This window comes from Nannobrachium achirus (genome assembly GCF_963921795.1).
Source record: "Nannobrachium achirus genome assembly, chromosome: 2".
Lineage (NCBI taxonomy): Eukaryota > Metazoa > Chordata > Actinopteri > Myctophiformes > Myctophidae > Nannobrachium > Nannobrachium achirus.
This window is the reverse complement of record NC_137811.1, coordinates 61,140,817-61,156,653: the sequence shown is the minus strand read 5'-3', so window position 1 is coordinate 61,156,653 and position 15,837 is coordinate 61,140,817. Positions and strand designations below refer to the sequence as shown.

At 42.3% G+C, this 15,837-nt stretch overlaps 1 protein-coding gene across 1 annotated transcript in view; it reads left to right on the top strand.

Annotated features, from left to right (window-relative positions):
- erfl3 (Ets2 repressor factor like 3) overlaps positions 1 to 15,837 on the top strand; it is an 82,743-nt gene that overhangs the window by 47,458 nt on the left and 19,448 nt on the right. The window lies entirely within an intron of this gene.

Below are 15,837 nucleotides of genomic sequence, written 5' to 3'. Positions count from 1 at the left end.
TTTATGCTTTAACTATTGAAAAATAGCAGATATACAAGCTCACAGCGCAGCACCGAGTCCCACGCTGCGAGCTTGTAGATCTGCTATTTTTGAAAAATCGTGAAAATTAGAATTTGTCTTTGAAAGTCAATTGAATCCTTCTAAGATTTTTTGAAAAACCTGTTTCTATGTCAGCAATCTGGCTAGCCATCGTCAAAGAAAAGGTCCTTTTCACTTAAATGGAGCTCAGTTAGTCTGTTCTTGAGAGACTACTATGTCAGTGGTTCTCAAACATTTTCATGTGAAGGACCCCCAAAATGATATGTATTTGGCCACGGACCCCCATCTCAAAATATTTCGTTCCAGGGACCCCCCAGAAGCAAAATTTGAGTTATAGACGTTTGCTTGGATAGATTCAAAGATTTGCACACATTTTCACGACTTTTTCAAAAATAAAAATATTTTTCACTGGTTAAAGCATTCAATAATTCTAGGCCTAAATGGGTTAATAGGATTATAAAACACCAAAAACATCAATAAACAGTATCACATTCACTTGGATAACCGACAACTGCACATATACAAATGAAAATATTAGATTAATGCACAGAAACAAAACGGATATATTGCATACATGATTTCTCTGTTGTGTTTGTATGGTAGGGAATTGATATACGGTAGCTTGATAGCTGGATATTTTATATATTCAGCTTTTTCTTTGTGTGTATGTGTGCCTGGTGTGTGTGCGAGTGCATACAGTATGTGTGCGTTGATGTGTGTGTGAGATTGATGAGGGTTCCCCCTTATAGAGTACATTTTCATCATAACAGACATCCTTCTACTAAGAAACAACATGGTCAAGTAGAGCTTGACCGTGTTTACAGCTTTGGTATCCTTTTACATTTTTCAGCTCTGCGTGTTGGCTCTGACCAAGCTTACACACACACACACACACACACACACACACACACACACACACACACACACACACACACACACACACCGCTGTGAACAATCTTACTAAAAGGCTTTCTTGTAAAAGAATGCTGTCATAACGTATTAATAGAGGTCCAGATACTTGTTGAATCTTTTCCAAGGCAGACTGAAGCTGGCACCACAGGGTGTGATGCCCCCGAGCACCACATTAAAGTACCACACCGCTGCTCTGGCACCTTCAGCCTGTTGACTCATGGTACACTTCAGCCATGTTCCAAAGCATGCCATTGTTTGTTTGCTTGTTTCTGAGGAAGCCATTGGAATCCATTAATTTCAGTATGGTATGGAAATAACTTAACTTTAGTACTGATTGTCCAATAGAGATACATTTATTGCAACTTTATAATTGTATTTGAATGCATTTCAAAGTGCAGATTGATTTGAAAAGAGACACACACACACACGCACGCACGCACGCACGCACGCACGCACGCACGCATCCCACCACTGGTTTTAAGTTCATACGCCCTTAGTGGTTATAGAGTGGACTCGTCGTAACAAGGTTTTGTTTCATAGGATGCGTCCTGGTCCAGTGTTCACTGTTATGTGGCTGCAGTTCTAATCCAGCTCTCAAACCACTGCCATGGCAAGGCTCACTGGCTTACCCCAGATCTGTCACTGACACTCTCTCAGCACACACACACACACACACACACACACACACACACACACACACACACACACACACACACACACACACACACACACACACACACACACACACACACAAATACCTATACACATACACTACCACAGCCATACACATATTTACACTTGCACGTACATACACAGCACCACCACACCCATAATCATAGACATAAGTGTACACGCACGAAGGCAGACACGTGCAGTCACACACGTACACACACACACACACACACACACACACACACACACACACACACACACACACACACACACACACACACACACACACACAGCGTGCACCACTGGCAGACAGATTAAACACATTAAGTGGGGCAGAGCACACAAGCAGACGCTGGCAGGGCCTCTGCACTCTAATCGTGGTGGCTGCAGGTAATTGCTGCCAGACCCGTCTAAATAGTTGAGACATTGCAAAGGAGAACAGCGCCTCTAAAAATGGATAAAGACTGACACACGCTTCTAATTTCTCTTGGCGTATTTTAAGCTGAGCTGCGTCCATCAATAGATATTTGGGACACAGTGTTGTTGGAGTTATGGACTGAGCGAAGTTTAGAGTTGGACCACCATGGAATTTACGCACACACACACACACACACACACACACACACACACACACACACACACACACACACACACACACACACACACACACTGTCTTCAATCTTAATTTTTTTAGATACGTTTTGAGTGATGCTAACCGCTCCAGCTATGTATGAGTGTCCGTATGAGCACGTAACTCCATGTATGGAGATAACTGACGTCACAGCCAGAACTGCCCATGCAAGGAAGGAGATATGCACGTGTGTCATGTTTGATACCATGCGAAGTGAGCACAGGTGCTCTCTTGAGGTATATGGAGAAAAATAAATCATATACTGTCAATCGCCCCCATATCTGTAAGCCTAATAAAATAGTGTCTATATTACTGCACTTGCCCAAGTGACACGATCGCATGTGAAAAAAAAAATCTTTTTGTTAGTTCAGGGGGGCTAGAATCTGGGGCTTAATTTACGTTAAATTACAGTCCCCTGATTAGGACAGAATCTGGTCCAGAGGGGTGGGGGATAGAGCGCGACACCAGGTTGGTGCCCCTATTTAAAGCCCGAGCCCGGCCCGAAGACCGACACCTTATTTATTTATTATTATTAATTAATTATTTTCAGGTGTGCGCTTTCACTGGTGCTTGGGGCAGCTACACTCTCAGCTGTGCACTTGCACTCTGATTAATAACAAACCCAAGATAAGAACACAGGAACACTCACATCACAAGTAATATAAGAAATCTTCCTTAAGCCACCTTTTGGATGATACTGTATGTCCTCGCAGCAGAAAATCAGGCATTGATTATTGTCGGCTTGCCGTGGTTACCAACCGTCGCGTAAAATACAGAGAATCATCCCATTTATTAAAAAACACGTCCCGTAATGAACTGATACGGGAGGTTAGGGAATCAATATGAATTACAGGGCAATTTATTTAAGAAATGACAGTGATTCTGCTGTACTGCTCCAGTGTTGTCAGTGTTTACTCTTGTGTTACTGCCTGGGGTCTGGTGTCTAGAAAAACCCTCGGCTCATTGCGGCCGGCTCATTGGCTAATTTACTCATGACACGACCATGAGAGTTTGCGCTTTACAGTGTTGCTATAGATACGTAAGACCAGAGCGTGAGAAGTGAGAGAACCCATAGCCTAGGGTGCTGCCTCCCACACACCCCCTCCATTCCAGCTAGCGCACCTACTGAGACGTCATGCCCACAAGTCTAGGGTGAACTTCACACTGCAAATTTTTCCGAGCCCGGTCCGGCCCAGGACCCCGAAGGTGAAATATAGAAACCCGGGCCCGAGCCCGGCCCGTTATGGCGGGCCTTGGTCGGGTCCCAACGGGCTTGCAGGGCTCTAGTGGGGGATGACGGCGAGCTGCCACACACGCACTCACACAGTTGAGTCATTGTCTGAAACACCTTTTGAATTACACACACACGCGCGCACACACACATACACACACACACACTATGGCGGCTTTTCCGTGCCAGCTAAGCGAAGCGACGCATGTGTGCCAAATGGCTTTTTGTTTACATATGCGTGCGTGCATGCATGCGTTAGTTCTGCTCCAGTGGCACTCCGGGGCACACGTTGCGCTGCATCAAAGCGTCTGGACGCATCGCGTCTTTACACGATGGTTCCGCGAAGGTACGCGTGACATGTCATGTAAAAAAAAAAAAAAAATCTCAGATTTTTTTTTTTTTTTTTTTACAGAATTTAATTCTGTAAATGTACAGTGATTCTTATATCAATGGTTTAATTGTATTCGTTTTAAGCAGTAACTCATTCCAGTTCAAATACAGACCAAACCATTCAATTCTATGCCATTGCCATCCACTATTGTTGCCTGTTCCGTTGCATTTAACAATGCAGACCTAAGAGTTTAAATATATTTTACTCTGTTGTGAGTAAAAATGAATCTGATCATTATAGAAGAGGGCTTTGCACATAAAGAGTGCTGCTGCATTATATCCTATATTAATTATATGAAGAAGTAATCCATTATTTGGGGTGACGACAACCAGAATGCAGAATAGACTATCATTAGTTGGCTGAGAATAATGCCACAATGGTTTAAATGATCTAATGTAACTTTGAGAAGCGCAGAGCTGGTCAGAGTCCAATCAGACCAGCTGCGGGAGTGCTAATTGGGTTGACTCGTTGACCTAGGCCTACTTAATTGCGCTATTCGGTGTATAATTGAAAAATGGAAATGCAATGACAGTAGGCCTATTAATTCATTTATAAAAATATCAAAATTCATTCAATTTGTCCACACAGTGTGGAAGGAAGACAGACAGACAGACAGACAGACAGACAGACAGACAGACAGACAGACAGACAGACAGACAGACAGACAGACAGACAGACAGACAGACAGACAGACAGACAGACAGACAGACAGTGATTTATCCAGATGCTTTGCCATTAGGCTACTCACACGGAGTAATGTAATGAATATGCTGACAGACAGACAGACAGAATGAAAAGAGTCCACGAATAGGCCCTCCTCCTCCTCCTCCTCGGCTGCGCGATCCCGCCAGCAGCGTCAGTTCTGCAAATGCTAAGGTATGGTAACATGGCTGTTGTTTTGCACGTGTGAAGGAAGGCACTCATGCAATACACCAGTCATGTTGCCAATACTTAGCAACAAGCATGATGAATTCATTTTAAGAAGTACATTTTATTATTTTCTCCTGTAATCAAGGTACGGTAGCTACCATACCCATGTGCGCCTCTGTAGTCTACTCCACTTGCTGCCTCGCTCGCATCCATTGGTGCGTTATGCATTTTTTCCGACTTTCACTATTTTAAGCTCTAACTCATTCATGAACACAGGGTCCATTTGGTTTCATCTTATGTTCTAAATAAAATAAAGGTTAACGTCAGTCTTGCCTGACTTTCATGAGGGCAGAGGTATAGGCCTACTTTTTTTTCTTTTTTTTTTTTTCGGTGATATGCACGGCAGCACGTCATTACTTTCTTACTGACAGTGGATTTCAACCAGTGGTCCGGGGCCCCCCAGTGGTTCTTGAGGGGGTGCCAGGTGTCTAATGGCTATTCAATCAATCCTCTACAAGTCTCCATGATTCATGAACATTACCTCTCTCTCTCTCTCTCTCTCTCTCTCTCTCTCTCTCTCTCTCTCTCTCTCTCTCTCTCTCTCTCTATCTCTCTCTCCCCCCCCCTCTCTCTATGTCTGTCTGTCTGTCTGTATATATAAAGATATTGGCGAAGCATACGTTGTGCCATTGACCGTTAAAATGTTTAATTGGCCGGTAATTATAAAGTCCACCGGCACCGGACACTGTGACCGGCTGGGAAAATGTCTCCCTTATATAGGCTATTTTATCATGTGGCTCCCTTTGGGCTATTTTATCAGATTTAAGCCTATTATTCTTTTTTTTTTTTTCACTCAAAATTTTTTATTTTCCAAAAACATCAACAAATATTCACAATACACAAACATCAACAAATCCGAAATGAAATACAATATATAAAAAAAGGTAAATTATAAATGAAAAATAATAAATAAATGGGTGTGGCAACCCTCCTCTCATCACATTTGTATACATAGCTTTCACATACATTTCACAGACAGTGTTTACATTCACATTTTCTTTTCAATTGTCCGTTTCTCTGTTAGAGTCCTTATATCTGGTCCACTTCCACCATTTATTGTCCATTTGTTCCTCTTGTAGCCTGAGTCTATATGTTAGTTGTTCCATCACAAATATTTGTTCTATCAGCTCAGTCCATGTCCCAACCTTGGGAGTGTCCGGTTGACACCACGATTTTGTTATAGTTTTTTTTGCTGCAGTCAATAAAATTTTCACCAAGTATCTGTCTTCTTCTTGTATGTTTCCTCCTTCTAAATCCCCCAAATACATCACTTTACATTCCCTTGGAATCTCGTATCCCAGTATATCCTGTAAGTGTCCATGTATCAGTTCCCAAAAGTTCTGTATTTTAGCACATTTCCAAAAGACATGTGAATGGTTTGCATTGACCTCCCCACACTCTCTCCAGCATGACATCTGTTTATGTACCTGCTTGCTCTTAATCCTAGGTGTTATGAAGAATCTACTCAAATTTTTCCAGGAGAATTCCCTCCACATCCTTGAGTTAGTAGATGAATGGTGTACTCCCCACATGTTTATCCAATCCCCCTCTGTAATTTCAATGTCCAATTCCTTCTCCCATTTTTCTTTTATATAAATCGTTGAATGATTTTCATTTCCCATCAGCTTCTGGTATATGGCTGATATGGTCCGAGTTTCTATCCCTGCATATTTCTTTATCATGATTTGGACTACACCATTCACCTCCTTGGGGGATTTGGCTTTGATTTCTTTCATGTAATAATCCCTTAATTGGAAATATCTGAAGATTTCATGCTTATCCAATTCAAATTCTCTCTTTAAATCCTCATAACACCTAAGATGCCCGTCCTTTACTAAGGTACACCATGCCGTCATTCCTTTGTCACCCCATCTCTGAAAACCCTGGTCATATTTGGCCGGTTTGAATTCACTATCAAAAGCTATCCATCTTAACACCTTTATATCCTCCTCCAATTTATATTTTTTAACTACTTTAAACCAAATCTCTAATGTAAACTGTGTAATCGGATCCAATTTAGATTTTATATTTTTATATGCTTGTCTATCCCCCACAATATTTTGTATTGGTTGATTATTATATTTTATTTCTATATCCTTCCATCTAGCTGTGTACCCCCAGTCACACCAACATCCAATATATCTCATCTGAGCTGCATAATAGTAATTCTTCAAATTAGGGAGACCCCATCCACCCCTTTCTTTCGGCAACTGTAGTGTTCTATATTTTATCCGTGGCCTTTTCCCAGCCCATATGAACCTTGTTATAAGTCTATCCCATTGATCAAATTGGGTTTGGGGGACCTCTACTGGTAGTGCCTGGAACAGGTACAATAACCTTGCTAACACATTCATTTTCACAGCCTCCAGTCTAGAACTCAAGTCCAGCGGCAGCGTCGACCATCTATCCACATCCTTATGGATCTCTTGGTTTATTTTGTTATAATTGGCTTCATACAATGTAGACATATGTTTAGTTATATTTACTCCCAGATACTTTATACTTTTTTGATTCCAACTGAAGTTGAATGTATCCTGTATAGTTCTACTTGGTCTATAATTTAAAGTCAGCACTTGTGTTTTCGCTATATTGATCTTGTATCCAGAAAAGCGCCCAAACTCTCTTATTATTTCACTCAAAGCAGGAAGCGATTCATTCGGCCGTTCGAGGAATGTTATCACGTCATCCGCGAAAAGCCCTATCTTATGTTCCGTTCCTCCCATCTTTACCCCATGCACCCCCTCATGTTGTCTTACTGCTTGTGCTAATGGTTCAATGAAAAAAGTGAACAATGTCGGAGATAAACAACAACCCTGTCTTGCAGACCTTTGTAATATGAATCTATCAGATAAACTTCCGTTTACCTTGACTCTTGCAGTTGGTTGCTGGTATAAAGACTTTATACAATGGATCGCCTCCTCATTAAAACCGAACCTTCCAAGTACAGCATAGAGAAACCTCCATGAAACACGATCATAGGCAGCCTCCGCATCTATTGACACAATTAACGTGCTCGTTTTAGTCCTCTGTGCCTGCTCGACAATATGTATAGCCCTCCTTACATTATCATGCGTCTGGCGTCCCAAGATAAATCCAGTCTGTTCTTCTCCGACCATATCCTTAGTTATTTCTGCTAGTCTTCTAGCTATAATTTTCGTATAGATTTTATAATCAACATTTAACATAGAAATAGGTCTATAACTCCCACACAGTTCTTTGTCCCTCCCCTGTTTATGTATTACCGTAATTATTGCTTCATTCCATGAAGGTGGGATCTTATGTTTTTTCAATGTCCAATTGAAGGAGGCCGCCAATATCGGTGCTAATTCTTCTCTATACATTTTATAGTACTCAATCGGATACCCGTCACTCCCAGGCGCTTTACCATTCTTAAACGAACTTATAGCATCAGTCACATCTTCTATTGTAATTGCTGCCGTGATTTTGGCATTTTGAATCCGTCCTATTGAGGGCAGATCTAACTGCTCTAAGTATTCCTCCATTTCTTCCTCCCCTTCCATTTCCGGCTGAGTATATAGGTCTTCATAATGTTTTTTAAATATCTTTTCTATCTCTTCTGGTGCTGATTTGACCTCCCCTGTCCTAGAATCCTTAATTTTACAAATGCTATTCATTTCCTGTTGTTTCCGTATACGTCTTGCTAATAATTTGGTCGCTCTAGTTCCCGCCTCGTAATAGTTCTGTTTCACAAATCTACTCTTTTTCTCTATCTCTTCCAACTGATAGTCTTGTATTTTAATCTTCAATTCTTTGATTAACCCATATACATCTTTCTTTTTCGTGTTTTGATATTCTCGTTCCAGTTCTCTTAACTTTTCATTATTTTTCTTATAAAGTTCCAATTTAACTTTCTTCATCATAGACATCTCGGCTATCAGCTTTCCTCTAATTACCGATTTCATTGCGTCCCACACATAAATCGGTTCCACTTCGCCATTATTGTTTGTCTCTAAATATGTATTAATCTCTTTCCTAAATTCCTCTCTTCTCTGTTCCTTATTTAGTATGCCTACATTGAGTCTCCATATAGTCTGCCGCTTCCTATCGTTCAAGGTTATCCTCAAGTAGAGTGGATTGTGGTCAGATACATCCGCTGCTTCTATTCTACATTCCTTTACTCTATGGCTATCCTCTTTCTTCACAAAGAAATGATCTATCCTCGAGTGAGTCTGATGTGCCACTGAGTAATGAGTATAATCAATCTCTGAGGGGTGCAAAGCTCTCCATATATCTATTAATCCCATTTCCTGCAAAGTTATATTCACACATTTTGCTATATTTTTTTTACTTCTATTCAAGCTTGTTGTATCTTTTTTTTCACATAGCACCGTATTTGTGTCTCCTCCTATAACTAACATTCCCTTCGTTTCTACCGCTATGATGTTAAATAAAACCTTGAAAAAAGTTTTTTCACTTTCTGGGGGTGCATACACGTTTACCAAAGTAACTGGTTCATTATCCAATTTCCCAATCACTATAATATATCTTCCTTCTTTGTCTATAATCTGTTTCTCGAAATCAAAAGTCACTGTATTTGATATTAAAATTATAACTCCTCTCCTCTTCCCCCCCTTAAATGAACTAAAGTATGAATTCCTGTATCCAAATCTCTTCAACTTTTCGTGTTCTTCTTTACTCAAATGTGTCTCTTGGAGGAAGAATATCTGTCTCTTTTCTTTCTTTAGCTTTGTCATTACCCTCTTTCTCTTAATCGGTGAGTTCAACCCATTTACATTCAGTGACATTATCCCCATTATATTAGCCATCAGTTATTTGTGTAATTCCCATCTTCTGTTCTCCCTGTCTATGAGTACCATTATATTTACAAGCGGTTGCCACACCAAACAAAAAAAAAACACACAAAACAAACATACAATTCACATAAACATCACACTCATTTAACTTCCAAACACGGGGTGACTCCACTAGTCCCCCTGAAATCTCTAACTGAGGTGAGGGGCTTGTCCCCATACTAAACAGGGCCCCCTCCCTAGACCTGGCAATATCCCCAACCTTTGGGTCCTCCCAACGCCTAGCCAACTACAAACAATGAAATGAATAAATAAAACACCTCAAAACCCCTCTACCCAAAAAACAAAGCATTCCCCTCGTCGGTTCCATACAATAAAACTCAGATGAAAATTCTCCCACGACTCTAGGTCCATTTCTAATACACCCCGCAGTTAAACTTATACTTGTTAAATCCCCCTTTATATTTAACTGAGGGGGTTAATTTCCATTACCTTTTAATATCACATTAAATCCCTATTTCCCCCCCCCCTCCCCTTCCTCATCAAAACTGCGTTTTAACATTTGCAATTCCTTAAACATAGCGTGCCCACACTCACTTCTTTGACTGGTCTTGCCTTCTGTCTTTACCCTTTTGCAACATTCCTCTTTTTTCTTCTCCCGTCTTTCTCCTCAACACACGCTGCCATCTCTCCACGTTTTCCTTCCTTCGTCTGTCCTTCTCCATCGCCGTGTCAGCCGTCCTCTCCGTTCTCGGTTCATGCTGCACCTCCTCATCCTGCATCTTCTCCGTCGTATCCTGCGTCGTCTCCTCGCCCAGCGCCGCCTCCACGTCCCCCGCCGTCGATTCTGGTGCCCGCGTCCGCGGTGTTGTCCTCTCCCTGTAGCCTCTAGCTCGGATATCCCTCGCTGCTTCTGCCGCGGACGTATACACCTTCGTTCCGTCGTCCCACTGGACTCTTAGCTTTGTATATGGGGATTGAAACGTGATTTTTTCTTGTTTTAACAGCCGTTTAAGTGGCACATACTCCTTCCTAAGTTTGACCACTTCTGGTGGGTAGTCATGGTCCCATCCGAGCCTCTTCCCGGCCACCTTTGTTTCCTTAGCCCACGCCTTTCTGAGAACCAACTCTTTTACATCAAATCTGTGGAAGTTGATAATGATAGAGCGTGGGGGAGCCGTGTCGTCCCGAGGTTTTCGCGTCAGAGCTCGGTGGGCTCGCATGATCTGTAGCTCCGTGTCCTCTGGTAGGTCGAGTTCAGCCCACATCAGTTGCTCTATGAATTCAACCATGTTTGACCCGTCTTCTGCTGTTTCTGGGCAATTGAACAGTCTTATATTGTTTCTCATTTGCCGCGATTGCATGTCCAGCAGCCTTTCTTGTAGTCTCCTCACCCGATCCTCCAGGTATTCTACCGACTCGCTCGCCTCTACTTGCCACTCCTCCGTTGCTAACACTCGGCTTTGGACCTCCGCTATCTCCGCTTTTCGTTCCTCCATCTCTCCGCTCACCTTCTGTTGCTGCGTGTCCATTTCTTCTTTTAGAATCCTTATTTCTTCTTGGTTCTCTCTCCTTATTTCTTCTTTCAGCTTTACAAAGTCTTGTCTCACTTCTTGTCTAAAAGTTTCCATGTTTTGTTTGATGTCAGCGAGTCCTCTGATCACCTCCGCCATTTGCTCGGCTGTCGCCATTTTAGCTTCTTCTTGTTTCTCTCAAATACTTGTTTTTAAGCACCACTATGTGTTTTTTACCGGTCCTAGAGTCGCCCTAGCTTCTTCCACACACTTTTTTTTTTAAAGTTTTTATCTTACATGCTGTTTTTCATAGATTATTATCCGACTATCGGGGAGCTCGCTTTTCAGGCTGTTACTCCCTCCGCCATCTTCCCCAAGCCTATTATTCTTATTATTATTTGGTTAAAGTAGTAGGCTACAACCATTAAAACAAATCATAATTTTTGTATCATGATCTGTCAGCGTGGTTTAAATCCCGAAGGGTGAGCGCTTCTTCTGTGCTGTGTGCTGTGTGCTGTTAAAAATCAGCCTAGGCCCTATTCGTCGTACGATGGTGACGCGCGTTGAAAATATCAGAGCTACAAGCTCACGCAATTCACCACGCTATGAGCTTGTATATCTGCTATAGATACGCAACACGGGGCGAGCTGCCTGCAGCTCTAGCGCTTGTCCCAAATCAGCGCTGTCTTGTTCGCTGGAGACCCTGCAGAGTCGGGGTTTACCAGTGGCGTCAGTTCAGCAAAAGTGTTGCCATACCTTAGCAACAGACATGATGAAAAGTACATTTTATTATTTCATCCATCCATTCATTACACATCCATTACACATGCAGTGTCAGCGTTAAACTTGTCAAGCCGACATTTCATTGAATTCATAGGGTATTTATTTTTGTTCGATATGATTACAGTATTGAGTCTACAGCAGTGGGTCTCAACCAGTGGTCCGGGGACCACCAGTGCTGTGTTGGTCCTTGAGGGGTTAGGGTTTCCATGCAGGTGATCTCCAGTTAAAATATGGAGAGTAACCAAACGGAACTATATAGACCCTTAACTCTTGAGAGCGTAAAATGAAACCAAATGGACCCTGCCTGCCTTGGTTTTGTACTGCGCCGTTGGTTCGTTCTGGGCGAGCGGTTGTTTTTTGTGCAACTAAAATACTCCTGTGCACATTACATTGGCGTAGGCCTATAGGAAAAAATAAATAAAGCCAAGGAGAACTATTAACGGCGAAACACAGGCCCACGAACAAAATATTTATATAGCGAATAGGCCTATATTTGTTTAATTTCGCCGTTTTAAAGCACCATGCTGGCGAGGAGGCTGCGCAAAAAAAATGATTGTGCTGTCAAACAATGAAACTATATGGAATCTATGAAGGTTGTGGGGATCCCTGCTTCATCTCTCTCGCCTGTGACACCACGCAAAGCGTTTCGGGGTATTCCGAGTTTTGCACGATCTGATCATCTGCTTCAAATACCACCAGTGGTCCTTGAGGCTTGAGGTGGTCCACAATCCCCAGCTTATTAATGATGGAGTTGGACAGTTGGTAACCAAATGGACCTCGGCGCTTGCCGAGATCTCTCTCTCTCTCTCTCTCTCTCTCTCTCTCTCTCTCTCTCTCTCTCTCTGCTCTCACTGGGCGCAGTGGGGCAAAGTAACTAAGTAGATTTACTTATACTGTATACTCAAGTAAAATGTTGAGGTAATTAAAAGATATGATTAGGCCTATTATATTATAAAACATCCATTGATCCACTTTAGCCGTACGTTTTATGCCTATATGCCTATAACAAGACAACTAAAGGAAAGAGAGAGAGGGGGAGGGGTTATTATTACCCTTATTACTATACTACTAACTAGGTAACCTCGCACACCAGGCTTTACTAACTAGGCAAGGGGCTGCCTCTCCGCTGAGCGCATGCATGCATTGCTGCGTGACAGACAGACAGACAGACAGACAGACAGACAGACAGACAGACAGACCTGGCCCTATTGCGAAGGGCAAATGCGTTGTACAGTAGTTATCTAAACCGGAGCATGGAGGAGCTTGGAACATGCATGGTACAAAAAAAATGGCGGAATGGCAGAGAATCTATGCAGATTAGCAGTAGGCCTATCAGTAGACCTAGCAGTTGCCACATTCTTGCATATTTAATTGATACGTTTGCGCTCGCACTGCACTTTGTCATCCGAAACAAGGAATCGTCCGTGCACGTCTGTCCAGGGACATGAATGTATCCAAGCTGCATAATAATGCCTCCTCCATCTCCCTGTGTGTAACCGCAGGACCCCCGCAAGCGCCGCATTAGCCTATTTATCAGCGGTCAACGTTCGTAAACGGGCAATCAAAAAATAAAACCAGCGGCGGCGGGAGAGTCTCGCAAAATCTACCAGCAATAAACCAGACAGAAAATACTTTAGCAAGATATGAATATCTACGAAGAGGACAACGTCTCTCTCTCTCTCTCTCTCTCTCTCTCTCTCTGCCCCTCGTCTTGCCCTCCGCTGGCTCACTCGCTGCGCAAAAGCGTCTCCATTTGGACATGATTTGGCACAGAGAGCAGCGCGCGCGAGCTAGGGCGAGAGACCCACACATCGGCCTATATTATATTAGCCTATAGCCTATATATGATATACAAGTGACTCCAGAAGCACTTTCCTTTCATCTAAATGTGAGCAACTCCTCACAAATAATACACTATGTGCGATGGAGGGAGGGGTGATCAGAAATTAAATCAATGAGGGGAGGAGGCGGCCAGAATGGTCAGAAATCTAATGTAACCTAACCCTAACCCAAAGCCCGATACATAATTGACAATTGGAGACCGGCCCGGCCCGAAGACCGACATTTTTCTAAACAAGCTTAATTGCAGAGTGCGTGTAGCGGCGGCCTTTTGTTTTCATTACATTTTAAATATTGGTGAAGAACAGAGACATGATACCCCTTTCCAACTGTCTTTATTCAATTGTGAAACAGGTCCCGACTCCCGAGGACAATTTAACAATGAACAATCCTTTGAGTTTGCGTTGTGCGACATTTGTGCAATTAAAATAAACAATCTCAAGTTAAGTATGTGTATAAAATATTAGAATGAATAGCCTTAATCAGTCAAGCAACGAAACATTCCCATTCCCTGGTTAAATTAAAGTATATAAATAGGCTAAACAAATAAAATAAACAGCATTTGTTATTTTAGTCCGTAACACAGCACTTTTCTTTGTATGAATCAACACTTATTCGTTCAGTTTAATAGTCCCAAAAATCCAGCGCTGGGCGCAAGGCCGCGCCGGGAGGCCGCACCGGCGAATAATCCAATCAGACAGCAAGCAGCTGAAATTAAATAAAATACATTTATAAATAAATGATAAGATCACAAGAGACCAAGATGACTACATTCTACGTTGGCCATTGGGTATATATTGCCAACAGTTAAAGGCTAGGCTGTACTCACCGATCTTATAAATTGTGATGAAGAAAATCGTTCAACGATGTCCTTCGCTCGGAGATGGTTCTGCCCGCAGCGCTGAAAACCCGTTCACTGGAACTGCTGCTGGCCGGGATGCAAAGCACAGATCTTGCCAATTTTTTTCTTTATTTATTTTTCTCAAGCCCGACCCAGCCCAAAGGCCGACATGTGCGTGACAAATTGAGCCCGGCAGGCCAGGCCGCTGCTCAGAGCTGAAGTTAAATAAACAAAACAAACAAATAACGAAATAAAGGTCTAAACACAACATAACTGAACAGAACTAAACAAATAATAAATAAAGCAATTTAACTGACAACTTAACCAGAAGGCAGCCATTCCGAAGGGCTCAACTTAGGAACACCAAACAAAACAAAAACAGTTAAATAAATAAATAAATAAATAAATAAATATAAATAAATTAACGAAATATGTATAGTCTCAATCAGTCAAGGATTAAAACATTTGGTTAAAATGCAAATATAAAAATGGGCAAAACAAATAAAATAACCAGCATCTGTTATTTTAGTCCATAAACACAACACACTTCTACTTAATATATTAGTCCCAACCAGCAGGGCACAAGGCTGTGACTCATGCATGCGCTGATCTGAAAGTTACATTTCAACATCACATCATCGCCCAAATAATAATAAATAATATATTCGGAATGGCGGGGTGTTTCCAGAAAATGAAACGAAATCTATTTGGTTTCACTTTATACTCTAAAGATTTAAAAGATCCATTTGGTTAACAACTCTCCATAATTTAGCTGTGGACCACTTGGAACTTCCCCCAAGGACCAACGGTGGTCCTTGGCCAACGGTGGTCCTTGGGGGGGGGGGACCACCAGGACCACCAACTCACCAAAGGACCACCGGTGGTCCTTGAGGGTCTGTATTTTATCCCAATTCAAATAGGCCTATATAAAGCAAATTTGCTACGTCAGCCAAGGAGCACAGAAAGCATGCAGCCCACAGTGGAGACAGACCAACGCATGCTCGCATGAACGTCTGGATGTTTTATTTGATATACACGTCTACACACACACACGCAGGTTTAGCGCTGAGAATCAAATGGGTGGCACACATCTCACACGTGCGTTCCAGAGCAGAGCAACAAGTCAATCACGCGTACAGTTCATGGCGGCGCTGCATTTGACCGTGTCGTCTCACGCATGATGGCCACATGGCCATTAGATGTATGCGTGCGTTAACACATGCGTTCGCCACAAACGCCTAACACTACGCGACCTCGCGTTCCCCTGTGAGGCACAAAAGAG